General features: G+C 39.6%; 1 long non-coding RNA gene across 1 annotated transcript in view; it reads left to right on the top strand.

The window, feature by feature from the left end:
* LOC143738042 (uncharacterized) overlaps window positions 1-19,288 on the top strand; it is a 29,948-nt gene that overhangs the window by 1,222 nt on the left and 9,438 nt on the right. Inside the window, exon 2 of the long non-coding RNA XR_013203820.1 lies at window positions 5,962-6,081. This is a non-coding gene — a long non-coding RNA (uncharacterized LOC143738042). The remainder of the gene's footprint in view (window positions 1-5,961; window positions 6,082-19,288) is intronic.

Consider the following 19,288-nt stretch of genomic DNA (forward strand, 5'->3'; position numbering starts at 1 on the left):
TTTACTCTCTTGCGTTCGAGTGATGTTGTGCGTGTATTTTAAATGAGTTGGTGTTCAACGCTATGTATGTATATGCATTGAATGATTTCGATACTTGATCTTTATCTCTATTTCTGTTTTTTTATTTATTTTAATTTTTACTCCTTTTCTCTTTATTTTATTGTTATTAATTTATTTTATTGTATTGTAAAGCACTTTGGATCAACTACAGTTGCGTTTAACTTGTGCTCTATAAATAAATCTTGACTTGACTTGACTAACCCATCCAGCTGCTCATTTACACCCCAAAAACAGATTTCTGTGTGCCACCATTTCCGGGTACATTGTTTGTTTATTTTATTTATAAAGCACAATTAAAACAACGTAATGTTGACCAATTTGCTGTACAATCACACAATAAGACAAACCTAACTGAACCATTGTTCAATTAATACATCAGAGCGTTTGTTTATATATCCTACTCTTAGTATACATTAAAGTAGCTGCGCCTTCACCCTTGTATTTTTAAAGTCCCCCTGTAGTCAATCATTTTATCCCTTAAAACTCATATTTGATCATCAAAATGACATAATTAAAAGATATTTCCTTGAAAAAAATTCTTCATGCCTTAAAAAAGCTGGAATGAATTAAGTCTATTTGAATTAATCTTCTTCATTTACCTGACTACACACACACACACACACACACACACACACACACACACACACACACACACACACACACACACACACACACACACACACACACACAAACACATCATTAAAATTAAAATATATATTTATTCATTCATTTAAAATTTGTAAAATATAATTAATTTATTTGTAATATATTCATTTAATTATATACACGGCTGTTCAAAAGTCAAAAGTTTGGGGTCGGTAAGATTTTTAATGTTTTTAAAAGAAATCTCTTCTGCTCACCAAGGCTGCATTTATTTGATTAAAAATACAAAACAAACCCAGTAATATTGTGAAATATTATATCAATGTAAAACAGCTGTTTTCTATGTGAATATATAGTAAAGTGTAATTTATTCCTGTGATCAAAGCTGAATTTTCAGCATCATTACTCCAGTCTTCAGTTGTGTACCATTTTTTAGGATTCTTTGATGAACAGAAAGTTAAAAACAACAGCATTTATTTGAAATAAATAAAATAAATCAATACTTTTATTCATCAAGGAGGAATTAAATTGATCAAAAGTGACAGTAAAGACATCAAATAAATGCTGTTGTTTTTATCTTTCTGTTCATCAAAGAATGCTAAAAAAATGGTACACAACTGTTTTCAACATTGATAATCAAAGCATCAAATTGAGCAACAAATCATCATATTATACTGAGTTATGAAGGATCATGTGACTTTGAAGACTGGAGTAATGATGCTGAAAATTCAGCTTTGATCACAGGAATAAATTACACTTTACTATATATTCACATAGAAAACAGCTGTTATACATTGATATAATATTTCACAATATTTCTGGGATTGTTTTGTATTTTTAATCAAATAAATGCAGCCTTGGTGAGCAGAAGAGACTTCTTTTAAAAACATTAAAAATCGTACCGACCCCAAACTTTTGAACGGCAGTGTATATGTATATATATATATATATATACATATATATGTCAAATATACATCCTAGGATGCGCTGGGACACATCTTTAGTGATGTTCCTGAGGTCATAGGGTGTTTCGGGTCTTTCAACATCATACACCCTCCAGGTGACCCAGCCAGAGCTGATCAGACCCTGGCTTGTGTCCCAGCAGCACTGGCCCACAGATCGCTCCTCTTATGCCACAGCTCTTTCTTCAGCCTCCATCGCGGCCTCCTTCAGCCTCCTCTTCGCAGCCCCAGTAATGCCAAGCAGCGTGTTGACCTTACACAGTGACCGACCAGCAAAGCCTCTACACCCAACAGCGAGCCTTCTAGCCCGCCCTTCTGCACTCCTCCACCAGCTCCTGATACTTGGACCGTTTGCAGTTGCAAACGATGTGGACTGGGAACTTGAGCTGCCTCCCCAGATCGACTTGAAACTCCCAATCTGAAGCCGAGGTGAACAGCCCAGCTACCGGCTTGGGCTCTGAATGCGGCTGCTCACCGGCCTTGACAAAGGTGATATTGCTTATTGTTGGCCATGGCTTTGGAGATGGACTCTGCAATAGCCTTTAGCACTGATCATGCCGCCAGCGGTGGTGGCCCTCCCCCAGGGCTTTTGGGCTGTTTAAAGGGATAGTTCACCCAAAAATGATAATTCTGTCAGTATTTACTCTCGCTCATGTTGTTGTTCAACCCCGTAAGACCTTCGTTCATCTTCGGAACACAAATTAAGATATTTTTGATTAAATCTGAGAGCTGGATCACTCCTCCATAGGCTTCTATGGGATTGAAACGTGTTCCCCCGAAAAGTTGTTAAAGACATCGTTAAAATATGTTTCTGTGTTGTACGTCACACGCATCACACACATGACCAGCGTCGGCCAATAGTGAGCCTACGTGTGACGTACAACACAGAAACACTACGCTATTACACTACGTGAACTGACTCGTGAACTGACAGAGAAGGAAATGAATAGTTGAAATGAAATTATCGTTATTTGTGTTTGTTTTTTTGCACACAAAAAGTATTCTTATCACTTGATAAACTTAAGATTGAGCCACTGTAGTCACTTGTATTATTTTAACGATGTTTTTTTCAAGCAGGGGCCAGTTGCATAAACCTCTCAGACTAGTCTTACAAGTTAGACATCAATTTATTTTCTTTAAGACTGTTCATATCTTTTTTAAATCAGTTACATAAATGTAGATTAGCCTATAATTTGATACGGAAAATTAAGACTGACTGCCCCTGACCAACTGCTTGTGGGTCATACTTGAACTTAAGACAGTGTTTTAACATAATGGCTATGTAAATGCAACCGGCCTCAGGTGCCATTCTGGGGCCGGTTTCACAAAGATAGACTTTGATTATGGCTTAGATATAGTAGATAGTCAGAAATCAGATAGACATCTAAATCAGACCGTTGCACAAAGCACTTAAGACTCTGACTATCTTGAGTAGGACTACACTGCAATGCATTCTGGGAAAAATAAGACACTTTTCAAAACAAAAACATGGCGGATCGAGTAAGCGCATTCAAGTGCAGTTTACCCCAGCGGAAAACGTGTTTGTTGGAGGAGTATAACAGTTCAAGGACATTTTACTTGGGAAATTTAGCGGAGAATGTAGTAAAAAGAAGAAATGTTTAATTTGGAAAAAGATACGACAATTAACAGCGTTAATCCGACCGTTGAGCGGAGCGTTAAAGACGTACAGAAAAGAAAAGTCCAGATTATTATATATTTCCAGTAGGTTACTGCGGTCCCTAAAAACCCTTTCCCTTCTCATATCTCTCTCCATAACGCCGTCAGCAAACCACAAATTATGGGCATTTTCCCTTTTCTTTTGGCTTTTTGTAACAGGCGTGCCGCACAGCCCTGAAAAGTGAAGCAAAAGCGTCTCGATCGCCCCCCGGAGGCCGGTCCTAGTATAGCTCATAAACCCCGCCTCCCCATGTTATTCAATGGGACGTGAGACCAACTAAACAATTAAATTACACTTCACGTATGTTTTTTGATGTAATTTCAAGTGTTTGTTTTTAAAATAAGTTTGTTTTTAGTTAGTTATTTAATGCTTTAAAAACGGCGCTGTGGCGTCATGATTGACAGCTGTGATTGACAGGTTCTCTGAGCGAAGTAGTCCCTGAAGCAACAACAAACTTTTTTTCGGGATCTTTGGAGGACTGATGAGATTGGAGCTTTAAATTTAATATCTAAATTTCTAATTAATTATTTCCCACCGACATAATGGGATGTTCTGCAGCAGAGACGTGTGCTTGCGATTGATTCAGCGAGAGTGAGGGCGGGACGTTGATTTCACGGCTTTAGCTTCCTGCTCACTACAGCGCATGTCTCGTCCCGAAATCGCAACTGTGCAGACTCAAGTCCCAAGATGTCAGCGCCATATCGGGATAATCGCGGCTTCACTTCTCGCCAATGAAAGAGAGCGAAGGGCCGTCGTCCATCTTTTTTTACAGTCTATGGTTTGTAATGTAACTGATTGTTACTGCTGGTTGCCAAGGTAACAGAGTCTTAGACCTGAGTTAGCCTGGGAAAAGTGTCTAAATTTTTTGGTCTAAAAGTCTTTATTTTTGTGAAACAGTCTAACTTGCATTAGACTAGTCTATGAGCAAATTTTAGACTTCTAGTCTAACACTATAGACCGGTCTAAAACAGCTTTGTGAAACCGGCCCCTGATGTTAAGTTCACCGAAGTGTCTCTAAGCCTGAAGTTCCTGTAGTAGTTCAGGATGAGGTCCTTTACCTTACTAGGCATGTGGTGGTGGTGATCCAGGGTTGTCTCAACGAGCTTTTGGGTAATTTCATTTCATTTCATTTCATTTATTTATATAGCACAAATAAACACAACAGAAGTTGACCACTGTGCTTTACAAGGCAAGAGTCCAGGAAACATAAAAGGAAGAGCAAAATACCATTAAAACATAATGTAATAAAACCATAATTGAGATTTAGTGAAATGCCCGGTCAAAAAGATACAACTTTAACTTGAATTTAAACTCATGTACAGAGGACAAGTATCTCAAGGGTACAGGGAGCCTAGGACCGACAACTGCAACTGAGCCGTATGCATTGGCAAGGTCAAGCCAAAGCACCACTAGGTCTCCTCTCCACGAGGACAAACCCAGTGTGTTAGGCAACCCGGCACTCCTGGAATGCCACCTTTTTGCACAGAGGTGTCGGTGTAACCATTCTTGAGTCATCCGTCGGGCTAGGACACTGGCGAAGACCATCCCCTCCACGCTGAGAAGCGAGATGGATCTGAACTGCTCCAGTTTGGTTGAGTTTTCCTCCTTCGGTATCCAGACCCCTCCGCGTGCCTCCACTGGTCTGCTACTGTGCCCTATACACCACACTACGCTCTTGCTCCCTTTCAGGGTCACTCAGGGTGTTGTGCTGGTACCGGTCTACTTCCTCTTTGGAACATGTCAGATGTTTATGGAAGGTACCCCATGCCGTAGGTATGGTGAAGGGAATGTGATGATGTGGGATATTTTAATCCCAAACGCCAAGGGAACTTTATCAGGATGCATATTATCCCGGATCCATGAAATAACTGGCCTTTAAAAATAAAAATCTGCCTGACTCTATGGGAATTTAACATAGGGGTGTCCTGGCGTACGCAACCTGTATTTTAAGGAAGCACATTTAATTATTTATGATACATTATTCATTCACAAAGATGGGTGTCCTTAAAGGTTGTTTTTTTCCTCATTTTTTAAATTAAGGCATTAAGATCAATTTCCAAAAGAGGATTTTTTTATTCCTTTTTTTAGTCAACTTTAGCATGGGTGTGTTCACTTATGCTAGGCACTGTATATATATAAAGAAATGAATTTTTTTTATGATGTAAGCCGAAAATGAGCTTCCACTGTTTAAAAGACCAGCAACCGCCACTGATATATATATATATATTCATACACCAAGTATTCATTACTTCAATGAGATCATGGTTTCTACCTTTAATTATTGTATTGTTTACATTTATACATTTTTAGCTAACTGTGATTTTGTATATGTAAATTTTTGAAATGATTAACTAACATAAATAACATTTACCTCTGATAATAGATCACTCTAAGTTGTAATGTGGACTCATGCATTTTCTGTAAAGCTGCTTTGAAGCGATGTGTATTGAGAAAAGCGCTATACATATAAATTAATTGAATTGAATTTAACCTGTTTTAAATTAATTTGATGGAAATTAAAAATGTTAATAACTCACTTTGCAGAGTAAAATAATTAACAGTTTACATTTCAGTCTTTTTCTCACACAGAATTATCATGTGCTTGAATTGTATAGACCGCATTTATGAGAATTTTATGATGTTTTTTTGTCCTTTTAGGAGCTTGACAGACGACCCCAATGCATTTGAAAGAATAAAAGAGCAGATCGACATTCTGCAAAACATCTCCTTCCTATGTTTCACTGCGGAAAGAAAGTCACACGTGTTTGGATCCTGATGGTGAGTTACATTTCCATACAGTTCCTTGCATAGACATCATATAGATAGACGCCCTATCGACCGCTACTGCCTATTGGCGCGGACGAGCCGTGGGGCCGCCATCTTAAACCGGTCACCCGCTCTGCTCAGTGTAATCTGTTTGGCAGGTGCAATGAGCTACCAGCGCATTTAATTAATCATATCTCACTGAATACTGAACTGATTTCCGCGCTGTTTTTTTTTTGCTGCAAAGGTCATACACGTAGCTACGATACAGGACACATTGAATATTTTGTTCACAAAATACAACCAATAGTACGGTAATGTTAAATCTTACTTGTGAAAAGTAATCCCAGAGTGATGGTCCGCCGATTTGCGCAGGAATATGCTGCACAGTGCTCTGGCATCTACTGCTGCTATGCAACGCAAATAGGAGTATGACCGGTTTAAGATGGCGGCCGCATTTCTTGCGCCACAGCAGCCAATAGGGCATATAGTCTCTATATGATGTCTATGGTTCCTTGTACGGTGACGGTTGAACTCAAACTCAAAAGCCTGTTCACCTCCCTCATTGACTCATTGATAATTGGAAACTATGGGATGTATTACAGCACTGGCTTTTATTAGACACGCCTTGGTGAGGAAGGTTTTAGATTTGCGGCTGGGTGAGAAGAGGACAGACCTACACACAACTTCTGTAAACTTTATTAGCACATGCATGGAAATGACGAACAAAGCAGGAAGGAATTAATGGATATCATCTTTTATTTCTCTCAAAGAAAGCCACGTGAGGAGAAGCTTGATATTTATTTTAACATGCGTCCTCAACCCCAGCCATAAACCTCTGCCAAAATAAGAACGCCCATGTTTCTATTAAAAATACCAGAGAGCGGATTTCATGGGGCTTATGTGTTCAGTCATGTACAAAGAGACCTGTATTAAGAGAGTATCCTGAGGCGTTTTGCGGGTAATATGCTCGTTTGAGATTGTTCCAGACCCTACGGACAAAGGAAAATGCCTGTCTTTCACAATGCAATGGCTTAACGGTGTAGAAAATGTTTAAATGTTTACTTTGTGTAATGACTGAACAAAGCCATAAAGAGTACGTTAATGAGTATTACAATCATCTTGAATGGTTTTTGTTAGTTTGCAGTGGCACAGATGCATTTACCTGCGCTGGAGTCAGTGAGTCTGGAAACACAAGTAATACTTAATGAGAATCACTGTGGAGATTACAAGCACTCGAGGCTGTGCATTACAGTCATTTTATCGGAGCTCTGAGTGGCTTTTTTGATTTTTATAAAACAATGGCAAAAGCAATTTTATAAAAGATACCTTTGTTCATTAAAGTCCCCCTGTAGTCAATAATTTTATCCCTTAAAACTCATACTTGATCACCAAAATGACATATTTAAAAGTTTTTTCCTTGGAAAAAAAATCTGCATGCCTAATACCTTGAGTGTAACTCGACACCCTTGCCTCATTAAGAATGCACGGTGCTATGAATATGCAAAAGAGCCCCGCCTCCACTCACTCACTCAGAGATCCACTCTTGACGATCACATGTTGATCTGATTGGTTAAAAGGTAGTTTGTGACGTCAGAAACACCAGCGATTTCAAACCGTGTTTTTGTGACTTTCTTTGGTTCACTGCAGTTTTAAGGAGAAAATACTCAGCAATGCTGTCGACTTATGAATTTACACATGGTTTGTCTTAAAGCATATTAAAAACACCACATACACATATAAACAACATTTAAAAGCTTTATTTTCACCACAGGGGGACTTTAAGTGCTGTTCATCAAAATATATTGTTGATATCAAAAAATAAATATCATTATCATGGTATATGTCCAGAAATTTTTAAATATAAATGTTTTTATAATTTCAGTGTTCATTATAAATTCAGATAAAAAAAATCTTTACTCAATTACCGATTTTTAATCGTTTTAGTTTTAGTTATCAAAAACAATGACCCATTCTAATATCATGGTACGTTTTAGTAAAATAATCCAAAAGCACAAAAAGCAGCACAGAATAATTATGCGTAATGCACAAAACTGTAAACTATATGAAACAGACAACATATGCGGTTTGTTTGTTGTATGTTCTCCCAATTTAATTTTCAAAATATCCCTTGAATAATTCACTGGAATGCACTAAAAATCTCTCAAATCCTCACGTCTCTTTCCAGGTTTGTTTTCACACGCATTCTTTAAAAAGCAATTGTCTCCCCTTTTCACTTCCAATCCATATTTGCAGTGTTTACTGGAATATTTCAGAAGCAGGTAAATACAATATTTATTGTTACTTTGAAATATTATCACTCAATGAACATTTTTGATAAAGGCAATACAGACATAGTAAATAATCTAGATTTTGGGGTTATTCATGGTCTATTGTTGTAGTAATTTGTTAATGCTTTTACACTTTTCCTTTACAAATGTCCTTTTAATGTTCGATGGTTGAAGGGTGAGAAGAATAATGTCATCTCATACCCAGTTTTTGAAAATGCTGATTATTGCATCACCTTTCACTGATTGTTTACAGTTTAACCAAAGTTACTCCCATATAATTCACGCAAAACATCATTAGATGTAGGAAAAAGGTGGATAGGGATCAAATAGAAATGGTTTTATTATGCGATTGGAACACAAGGTGGCGCTCTTACACTGTCAGTGTCTGATTCCTCTTGTTTGCAGGTTCAGTCATTAGGCATATTAGTCATTAATCACAATTTAAAGATATATATATATACATATGCATACAATACATGAAATTATAAATATTATTGATATATATATTAATTAATTTATATATATATAAAATTACTGAATATATTTAAATGAATATATATATATATATTATATTATATTTAATTATTTTAAATTGAATAGATACAATTTTAATGAATTAAATAAATGAATATATATATATATATATATATATATATAGATAGATACTTGAGTCAATTAAAATTTGTTTCTCATTTTTTATATTTATATTATAAATTTAGCTGAAAACCTCATTAAAATGCACTTTTTGACGGTATTAAACTTGAGATTTAAACTTAAGAAAAAAGAGATTTACCAAAGTAAACTAAATATAATCAGTTATTTAATATATTCTGAATATCAAGGAATAAATGCACTTAATTAGTTCAAAATAATAATCTCATTATTTGTTTAGTAACAAAATGTAAGATATATACCTTGATATAGGCTAATTATTTTTAAATAGGAAGTAGCCTATAGGTGGTTGTGTATTCAATAGCAAGTTTAAGGGTAAATTATAGTATAAAATTAAGTTATTATTGAAAAAAGTGTTATTTAAAATTATAGTGCACTTAAAGAAGTTATAAATTTATTTAAATGAATTCCATTTTAATTCTACTTCCTTAAATTCTAATCTGCACTTATACTTCTGAATCCTGTTTGGCCACTTAAATTCAAATTCAGTTCACAAAAAATCAATTGTAACCTAAAAGTCATTTTCAATTTAATAGTGACTGGTGAACAAGCTTTGATTGAGCGGCGACAAACGCTTGAACTACAAGAGACACGGCAGAGCTCAAGACAAGAGCTTGTTTCTCTCCTCTACAGGATAAAAGCAGGCGTTGACGGTAATGTGGCTCTTTGGAAAGAGAAATGAAAGCTTCTTACTTTGCTCTGTTGTCTCTCGGGAGGAATGAATCTGTCACTGCTGTCACTGTTACTTGATTTTATGAGATAATGCCCCCCCCAAACAACTCCAACATGAAAGTGCGCAAAGGGAGTTTTTTATGGATCAGCTTGCAGAAAATGTCCCTATACTGCCTGACAGGAATCAGTGAAATATGTGTCCTGAGAAATCACACCCGTCTGTGACAGAACGAGACTCTGTAAAGCTCACAGAACAACCTGACGCTCTGACGTTATTGTTCAGCCAATCAGAGGAGTTCGAGGCACTTTCGGCTGTCAGGCATGTTGAGCGTTCGCGTTTGAAAGCCTTTTGTGGGCAATCCAGCCTTTCTAACATCTTGACAACATGACATATATGTTATTTAAATAGAATTCATTCCCAAATATAATTTATTTCCAAATATAATAAATATAATTTAGTCCACATGTACAGGTCACATTACAACCCAGAAATTATGCATAATAAAAAAAGAATATTTTGCAAAGAAATCAAGCATATTTTTAAGAATCTTGCATAAATTAATTAGACCTTATTTTTATGGCAATTAAGTTTTTCTGTAATTCCATTATTGTTAATGATTCTAATTACTGCACAATAAGTTGAGCAGGATCATTTAAAGACACTACAATAGAAATGACTGTGATGCAATATGGGGATGGGGGGGGGGGGGGGGGGGGGGTGTAGCAGTGGCAGTGACACCGAGGATTTTTGACTTGTTGTCCTGAAAGCGTCTCTGATTCATGATTGTTTCAGTAAAGCCTCCTGAGTGAAACCATTATTTTATCCAGGCGGACGTGTGTTTGTTTTGAAATTGCTTTTTATGTGCTGTTGGCGTGACGGAGCATCTCATTTCTGCTCGGGTGAGTGTGAAATAGAGGAATATTTGCAATATTTTCAATTTTCAGTTTTGATGGATTCCAGTGTTTAAGGTAAAGTGATTTCAATATATAATATGAATTCCAATATGGTTACTTAAAAACATTAATATGTTTTGATTAAAGATAAAATGTAATTTCATTATAAGAACTTTTTTTTTATCAAGACTTTGCTTATTAAACAAAAGTTAGAGATGGACTGAAATGTTACTACTGCATACAACTGTATTTCATTGGGAATATAAGTGGCAAAAATACATGGCATACACAAATACTGGTTACAATAGTCAATTTTCAATTACAACAGGTGTAGTTTATCACATTAACAACAGACTGGACACGTTTCACAACTATAAAGCGGCACTACTAATTGTCAACAGCATTTCTTAAAAATAATGAAACATGCTTTTATATTGTGTTTTGATATTCAACATTTTTAAAATAACTTTCTTTTTTGTGGGGTTTGTCATTTTAAACCAAAAAATGACATTTTAGAGGTATGCAGTGTAATGTTTATCCAGCAGAGAGCAGTAGCGCATTGGAGCCAAAGTCATGATTCTCTGAACTAAATTAAAAGTAAACAACTTTCCAATATTTTTATTTGCTTATGTTTAGTCTGTTTGATGGTAGCAGATGAAAATGCATCACTTTTGCAAAGTAGCTGAAGAGCATTGCAAAATTCTCTTCAGCTATTATCCATCTGTCTTGCCTTTTGAACTTTTACATGACCAAACCGCAACTAAATTCGGGAATAAAAAAGGGAATCTAATTTAAAATAATGGCCTCATCCCACTCTCCAAATGCTTAAATTGCAGCTCAGGTACAGCAGAATTACAGTAGTGCACTACACTGCAGTATGCAAAAACATTTCATAGCACAACTTCTGTAAACAGATTGGCAACTGTTATTTTCTTCTCCACCAAGTAAAGCCATCAGCAAGCCTGTGCTCAAGTGAAAAATAGATTTAAAAAAAAAAAGAAATCTCATTTTGCTCTAAATGGGGGCATTTATTTTACAGTCCAGCACAATTCCAATAACGTTTGAATGGTTTGTTGATGAAGTCAGAACAGTTTAACACCAACACATTCCTGTTTCAGGGTCATATAAGGGCTCTGCTGACATTTTTATTGATGTAGACCAAAATCTCATTCTCATCCATTGATTTGACATGGTTATAAGAAAGAAATACAGTCAAAAGTGGACAATGGAAAGGCTAATAGCTAAAAATATGGTGCACATGGTGCACCACGATTAATTCTCATATTGTGCATCATATTGTCTCTATGACTCTGTTTCAAAACCTAGTGTGCCGCCTACTGCCGTTAGACGCATATATATGATATATATTGTATGTATGTATGTATATATATATATATATATATAGCATAAATTATATATATTTCAGTGTAATTAAAAACTGAATGTGTAATGTATAAATACATTATACACATATACTGATGAGCCAGACTCGAGGAGTAACTCGACACCCTTGCCTCATTTATTATACGCGGTTCTATGAATATGCAAATGAGCCCCGCCTCCACTCACTCACTCACTCAGAGAATCCACTCGTTGACGATCACACGTTGATCTGATTGGTTACAAGGTAGTTTGTGACGTCAGAAACACCAGCGATTTCAAACCGTGTTTTTGAGACTGTCTTTGGTTCACTGCAGTTTTAAGCAGAAAATACTCAGCAATGCTGTCGACTTATGAATTTACACATGGTTTGTCTTAAAGCATATTAAAAACACCACATAGACATATAAACAACATCAAAAACTGGATTTTCACCGCAGGGGGACTTTAAAACGGTGCCTTTGGAGTTTATTAGTTGCCCTTCTTGTTTATAGTTTTCCCAGGTGTTTCTGATTAACCACACCCCCTTGTTATCTTGTTTAGCTTGTTTGCCTGTGTATTTAAAGGGGCACTCGGCAACTCTAGCTATTTCTTCGCTGATTTTCACTTTTGTTGTCGCATGTTTTCTCAACGAGCGTCCCCTACAGCTGTGAAGCGTATATTTCACAACACTGTCGTAAAAAAACTCACTTGCGGCCCCTCCTCCCCCTTTCTACCGCTGCTCATGTGCATTTGTTATTATCGGAGCCGGCCAACTTTATCGTGTGGAGTGTGTCTACCGAGGTGAGTAAAACATCATACAGACTGAGGGCGGCGTGTGTGTTTATGTCGAATTGCCGTAAAGCAGTTCGTGTTTCTCGCTCGTTCTCGTTCTCACGAGACTTCCTATTTCCAACTTAGTGGGACATTAATCCTCATGTTGCAAGGTTGGTTTTCCGCCTGGGAACGCTGGGGGGAGCGGGGAAAGTCACCATTCTCACCAGAACAGGTTATTAAACATCCAAATGATTTCTAAACAGTTTTATTAAGTTGAAATAATTGCCGAATTCCCCTTTAAGCCCTGTGTCTAGTTCAGTCTTTGTGAGTTCTTGTAATTGTATGTTGGTTGTTTGATTCCCGTGTCCTGTTTCTCCTAGCCTGAGTTTGTCCAGTTTTGAGTTTAGTTAATAAAGTGTTCTGCTTGTGGATCCTGCTTCCTCGTATGATTCAACCACATCCTTACAGACATCAATGCACGTCCGAATCCAATTTTTGCTTTTCTTCATGTCTGTGAACCTTCATCTGATTGATTTTTGAAGACAGCATAGATGTATCCTTCACTGCCTTTGATATCCCACAATCCTGTGCTTTCCATTCTGTGACAGTTGAGCTAAAACAACAACAATGGCGTCTAAAAGTTGCAGTTGCTGGTCAGTTTGTGTGTAAATGTACGGTTTTGACCAACATTTGTCATTTCTAGTGAGAAATTACTATTAAATCTTCACTTAGTTATCACCAAAGCTTGTCTATTTTGCTGTAGCCTAGATCGTAAAACCATTATGTTGCCTCAGAAGTCTGTCCGACAGACTTTGCAAACAACTTTGCTTTTCATAGTGATGGTGAAATGAAGCTTTGTGAGGCTTTCCCCTCAAGTGTGTCGTAAATTGGTTCATTACTCGAAGCTTTTCAACACGGTGCACACTAACGACATCTTGTGGTCAAAAGGTTGAAAAGCTACCTTTCCCATTTTTTTTATTGTTTTATGTAATAAATCACGTTGTGCTATGAAAACCACAAAGCAATAAAAACCTTCAGTGTTAGTGTTGATGTTTACACAACGTATGAACAAATGAGTCTATTAATTTATGAAAGAATTAATACATAGGAAAAATTAACTCTGCTTTAGGTTCAACAAATGCAGCCTTAAAACTTTAGCCGTATAGTCCTAAACCTATGAGTTCATAGGTTAGGCTCATATAATCAAAATAAAAGAAAACTATTGTGGAATGGTGAAGTGCTGTGAAAGCGCTTGTGAACTGGGGAGTTGGGTAATTGAAGAAATAAAGATTTTTATTAAGGAACAGGACTTGTTCAACAGTGTGAGGGCTGTCTATTTCTTTTTTTATTTACTACCTCCCCTGTCTTTGAGAATATTCTCTCACAGATGCGGATAGACACATTTTTGAGTATCGACATCAATCATTTGTTTTCTGATCCCTGCAATACAGTCAAGTATTTAAAATATAACTGAATAAGTATTACATAACTATGCACTATTTAAGGTACCTCATTAAATACAGAAATTGACAAACAAATGACTGACTGACTGACTGACTGATCAGAAGTTTTATACCTTGGTTATATTATTATAAGAAAGCTGTAGAGAACACATTAGGCACTCAACCTACAGAAGGAGGTCACATGTATTAACTTGAGTACTTTTTTTCTTCATATACATAATGTAGGCCAATTATTTAACATTGTTTATTATGAAAATGCCTCTTTTCTTGGCTGGTTCAAAAGAGCTCACTCTCTGTTTCAGTCTCAGTCGGTCTCAGTTCACTATACCGAAGCGCACGACACTCGAAACCTGCGCAAAGGGTTTGCGCTATTTATGAAGCAGAAGAATATGAAGCAGTCACGTGGTTGTGTGTCGAAACGAAGCTTCGGACGTCACTGATCACATCGTTATGGCAAGACGAATCAAGCTCCGGTACAGTGGTTCATGTGAGATGTTTCGTTTTTTTTGATAAAAGCTTCGAAGCCTCTGTGCCGAACGTCAGATCACTAGCTTTTCATTTATTTACTTAAAGCTCCCTTGTTCTTCGATAGCTACTATATCAAAAACTATTTGCCTAACTGATAAAGTTCACACATTATTTAAAAGAAGTGAACAGACAGTAATAAAATAAGAACAAATACACAAATTACACAAGCAGAAATTAATACTAAATAACAAAGTTACAAAGTCTAACAGTATTATTCAGGTACAGAAATTAATAATTAAGCCTAAATGTAAAATAACACGATTTGTTCACTGTAGAAATTAAATATAGTTTCATCTTTGTTATAGCTGTATTTTGTTGTTTAATAATATTAATAACACAGACAACAATAGGAATATTAGGTGTGTGCTGTCACTTTAAGACCGACTGCACGGACCGAAAAAACTGACAAACATCCGGTTTCTTTCTCAACTGTTCACTTATGACATAAACGAGAGAATATTTGATGAGACGGGCATTTAGACGGGTATTTTGCCATAATTTTGTTAATGTGTCCGTTCAAGGGCAAGGAAACGCGAAAGAGAAATCAATTCGGTGTTCGAGTGCTATCTGAAACAAGTCCTCTCTCTCTCTCTCTCTCTTTCTCTGCGTCCCTCTTCTGCGTTTAAAATTGATTGAATGTGTAAATTGGCAAGACAAAACACGTCCAAATTATAAACTTTAACTCTATGATGGTTAAATTTAGCAGTTAACCCGTGAATCACACGATGGGGCCTGTACGGATCATGGATCAACTGCGATCCACCCCTAGTTCAATGCAGGAGAAATGGGCAGGAATAAAGATCTGAGGGACTTTGACAAGGGCCAAATTGTATTGGCAAGGCAAATGGGTCAGAGTATCTCTGAAAGGGCAAGACATTTGTGTGTCACTCCCACTACCAATGGGGAGAATTTACCAAAAGTGGTCCGAGGAGGAACAACCCATAAACCGACATGCGACATGTTTGATGCACGAGACCCAGTGGCGTCGGACGGGGGTAATAGTGGAACTGAGTAACAGGGGGCCCACAGAGATACATTGAGAAACCATAATTTTAAAATGACAAAATCACATAGTTATAATAATATGGAATCGGTAGGAATAAAAATGAACAAGACTTAATTTTCCATCGGTAAAATTGAGAAATTATTTGCCTAGCAGCATGTGCCCTCCCGTTTTAGCGATCCCCCTATCAAAAGCACAAATGGTTTGGTCTTGTAGACTGTTCCCTTTCGAAGGGAACTCAACAATACGTCAACGACGCTATGGGGAACGCCTCAGGCGTGACAGGTGTCTGAAATCACTATCAAATCACGTCAATCATATTGACCGGCGACAGCCCGTGAATCATTAGCGTGAATGATTAACGTGCGACCTGGAAGTATAAAGGGGCGCCTTGCAAACATGACAAATCATCTCATCGTCTTCAGGGACTGTCTGTTTGAAAACGCTACTCAATGAAACGGTAAGAAAATGAAATGTACAGCACACGAGTGTGTTTTTTCCTGCCTGGGAGAAGAGCGCGCATGAGAGGTTCTCGAGGGAATCCTCTGTGTGAACTGTGAGCGTTTTTCTCTTAAAACGCTCCGCTCTCGTCTGGCCCTCTTCTCGAGTGAAGGGGGTTCAACGTCTGGTCCGCGTGGTCCCGCTCGTGCCGAGGCAGAGCGGCGACTTGCATCATGGGCTTCCAGATAGAGCTCATCGATCATCTTGAGAGTCCTGTAAACCTCTCAAATGATTCGACGGCTGACGAGGGCGAACTGCAGGCACCAATGGTTTCCTGCAGTTGCTGCTCTTCAGGACGAGCAGGAGATGGCTGAGGAGGTTTATAATCAGGTAGATCCTGAACCCTCTCAGCCACCCTGCCCCGTGTATGCAGACCTGGTGGATGTTGTGGAGCGCGCCGCCAACAGGCTGTAGCTGCCATGGCGACGCGCTAGAGGAGAGACCGCTCGCGGTAGGCTTGGCGATCGGTTTCTCCCCTGCCATACACACCAGCTCAGGTGAGCCTTCCATTCCTTCCTGATCTTCACACGGAGATCGAGAGGGCATGGAAGAGCCCATACTCTGCCCGTATTCACCGACATCAGCGGGTTAATTTCGCTGATGTTGAGGGGATCGCAGAGCATGGGTATGTGTCGATGCCGCCCATTTGACGAGTCGTTTGCGAACTATCTCGTGTCTGGGCAGGCGTCGACACTGAGAGCTCCAACCCTGCCATCCAAACCGCTAAAGTCAACAGCACGTTTGAATGGCAGAGCATACACGACAGCGGTTCAGGCTGGTGCTTCCCTGCACACTATGGCGGTGCTGCAGGCATATCAGGCCGACCTGCTGCAGGATCCTGCATACCGCTGAGATCCGGTTCCACACCCAGGCAGGCGGGAGGGCCTGGCCCTTCACGGTCCGAGGACCGTAGACAGGGCCAGAGAGCCAGTGTCGCCTCTCGTGCGCCCCCTCCATGGAGGAACAGGGCGCAGAAGAGGCGTGACTCCCGCAAGAAGAGGGATCTGAGGGAGGTTATCCAGCACAAGCGCACACAGTGTCGCTGATGGATAATCTCCCCGGAGGGCTTCATTAAAAAGAAATCCAGCCCTCTCCTCTCTTCTGACTCCCCAGACGTTCATTACATCAGGCCTGGGGCTGGGCCTATGATAAGAACGATGTTCCAATGGCCCGCCTAGGCTTGGCTAGTAGAAACGCCTCTTTCAGGCATGTAAAGTGGTGGACCCCAGGGTCATAAAGAACTATCTGGCGAGTCTTCACTCCGCACGCCGCAGGTGAGCTGACTGGTCTTTTAAGAGTAATTTTTTGTGAATTAAAATTCCGAGATGTATCTCTCTACAGACCTCGTTCCCTGTATAGAGCTATGGGGTCATGTCAAGGTAATAAGGTAAGAGAAGTTTCCTGGATCATTAGGGCCCTGAAGTTCCCCGTTAGGTGGCCAGAACGATAACTATGTTAGCCTTCGGGCTGTTAGCCACCTCAGGGTAGAGTAGTTGGTCTCTCTCTTAGAATTTTTTACTTAGAGTGATGACTGACGCTAGAGCTTCAGATAGATCTTATGTCCGGCCCACGGGTCCGTTGACTTCTTCCTGAGTATTTCGCCCCTTGAGCTCTGTTTGGGTTTCATTAGGCTGAGCGATTCTGCAGCCCTTTGTATGGAATAATACAGACTATATTCTTTAGTAAGGCTGTGGCTCCTCCGAGCCCTCAGATTGATCTATGCTTGCAGGCTGGCCCTCACCAGGGCCGCCTCTGTAGCTGGCCTAGGCTGTGCCAGGGATAATAGAGGCGCTCTGCTAAAAATTTTAGCATTTCTTCCTCTGACCCTTCACTGTGTGAATGTTGGTTTCTAGCATCCCTGTATAAACAGCCTCCTCCCGTGGGAGTCGTTAGGCCAAGGCCCGCCCCCTTCTCTGCATTCTGGGGTGCCTAGAGTAATGCAGCGTGGTGCTGAGGATGGTTTGTAAGGACATGGTAGGCCTCAAACAGGCCTCCGTGGTATATATGTCTTTATTGAGCAGGGTTAGGCCGTCTTTCGCTTCACGAAGAAGACTGGGTTTCCTGCCCGACTCTGCCATGCAGAACTGGCCTACGGATTTAGGCCGCCAGTTTAGGCTTCACTCACCTCGCTGAGCTACTGCTCGAGCGCTAGGTTGTAGGTGGTTGGCTTTCATTCAAGCCCCACTCCCCTAGGTTGGGCACAGATACATTTCTGTCACCCCTAGAGCCGCTGGCAGGCCCGCACCCTGGTAACCTCAGGGTGAGGTGTGAGTATTCCCCTGTGATACAGGGTAGGTCTGAGCACTTCACTCCCAGTTCTGTTTTATCCCACCTCGCACCACTATGGCTCGGGTCGAGTATGAAGTAAGCTTCACTTCTTCTTTGGTCGAAGTACGCTCCCCTGAAGCCAGAGCATTGCCCTGAGCTGACGCCCATGCATAGATGGTAGGCCCCTGACTAACTGGGGCCTCCGTTGAGGCAGAGTGGCGTATGTTGTACTCCCCTTGTTTTAAGGGTGCTAGCTTTCTTGCGGAGTACACTGCCATGGGCAATGTGATTAGGCACCAGGATGCTGTAGGCGCTGTGTAAACAGTTTTTCTGCCAACGAAGGCTGCGCCATTAGGTAGTAGGCCTCAGCAGGCCTCCTTGATTGGACAGCCCCCCAGAGGGCACTGTAGGCCAGCTCACTTTACGTGGTTGGCCTTGGTGGTTCGGGCAGTTGACTCACTGATGGGTAGTAGGCCTTAAACAGGCCTCCTCGGAGGTGAGTCCCAACATTGTGGGACATACCTTATAGCGCTACTGGAAGCCCATTAGTGAATTATGCTGTGTAGTATGGTTTCCAACAGTGTACTTTATGGCAGAATATGACTTGCTATTAGCTAGTAGGCCCGACCAGGCCTCCCTGATAGGCGAGTCCCCAGCTGGCTGGCCTTAGCAGGCCACCTTATACTTTCACCCGGACTCAGGGCTCAAAGCTACCAGTGGTTATCAGGTAGTAGGCCACTCAGGCCTCCCTGAAGGTGAATTCCCACTTAAGATGGTTATCAGGTAGTAGGCCT

This window comes from Siphateles boraxobius, unplaced genomic scaffold, assembly GCF_051911475.1.
Source record: "Siphateles boraxobius isolate OS27281-9 unplaced genomic scaffold, OSU_SipBor_1 137, whole genome shotgun sequence".
Classification (NCBI taxonomy): domain Eukaryota; kingdom Metazoa; phylum Chordata; class Actinopteri; order Cypriniformes; family Leuciscidae; genus Siphateles; species Siphateles boraxobius.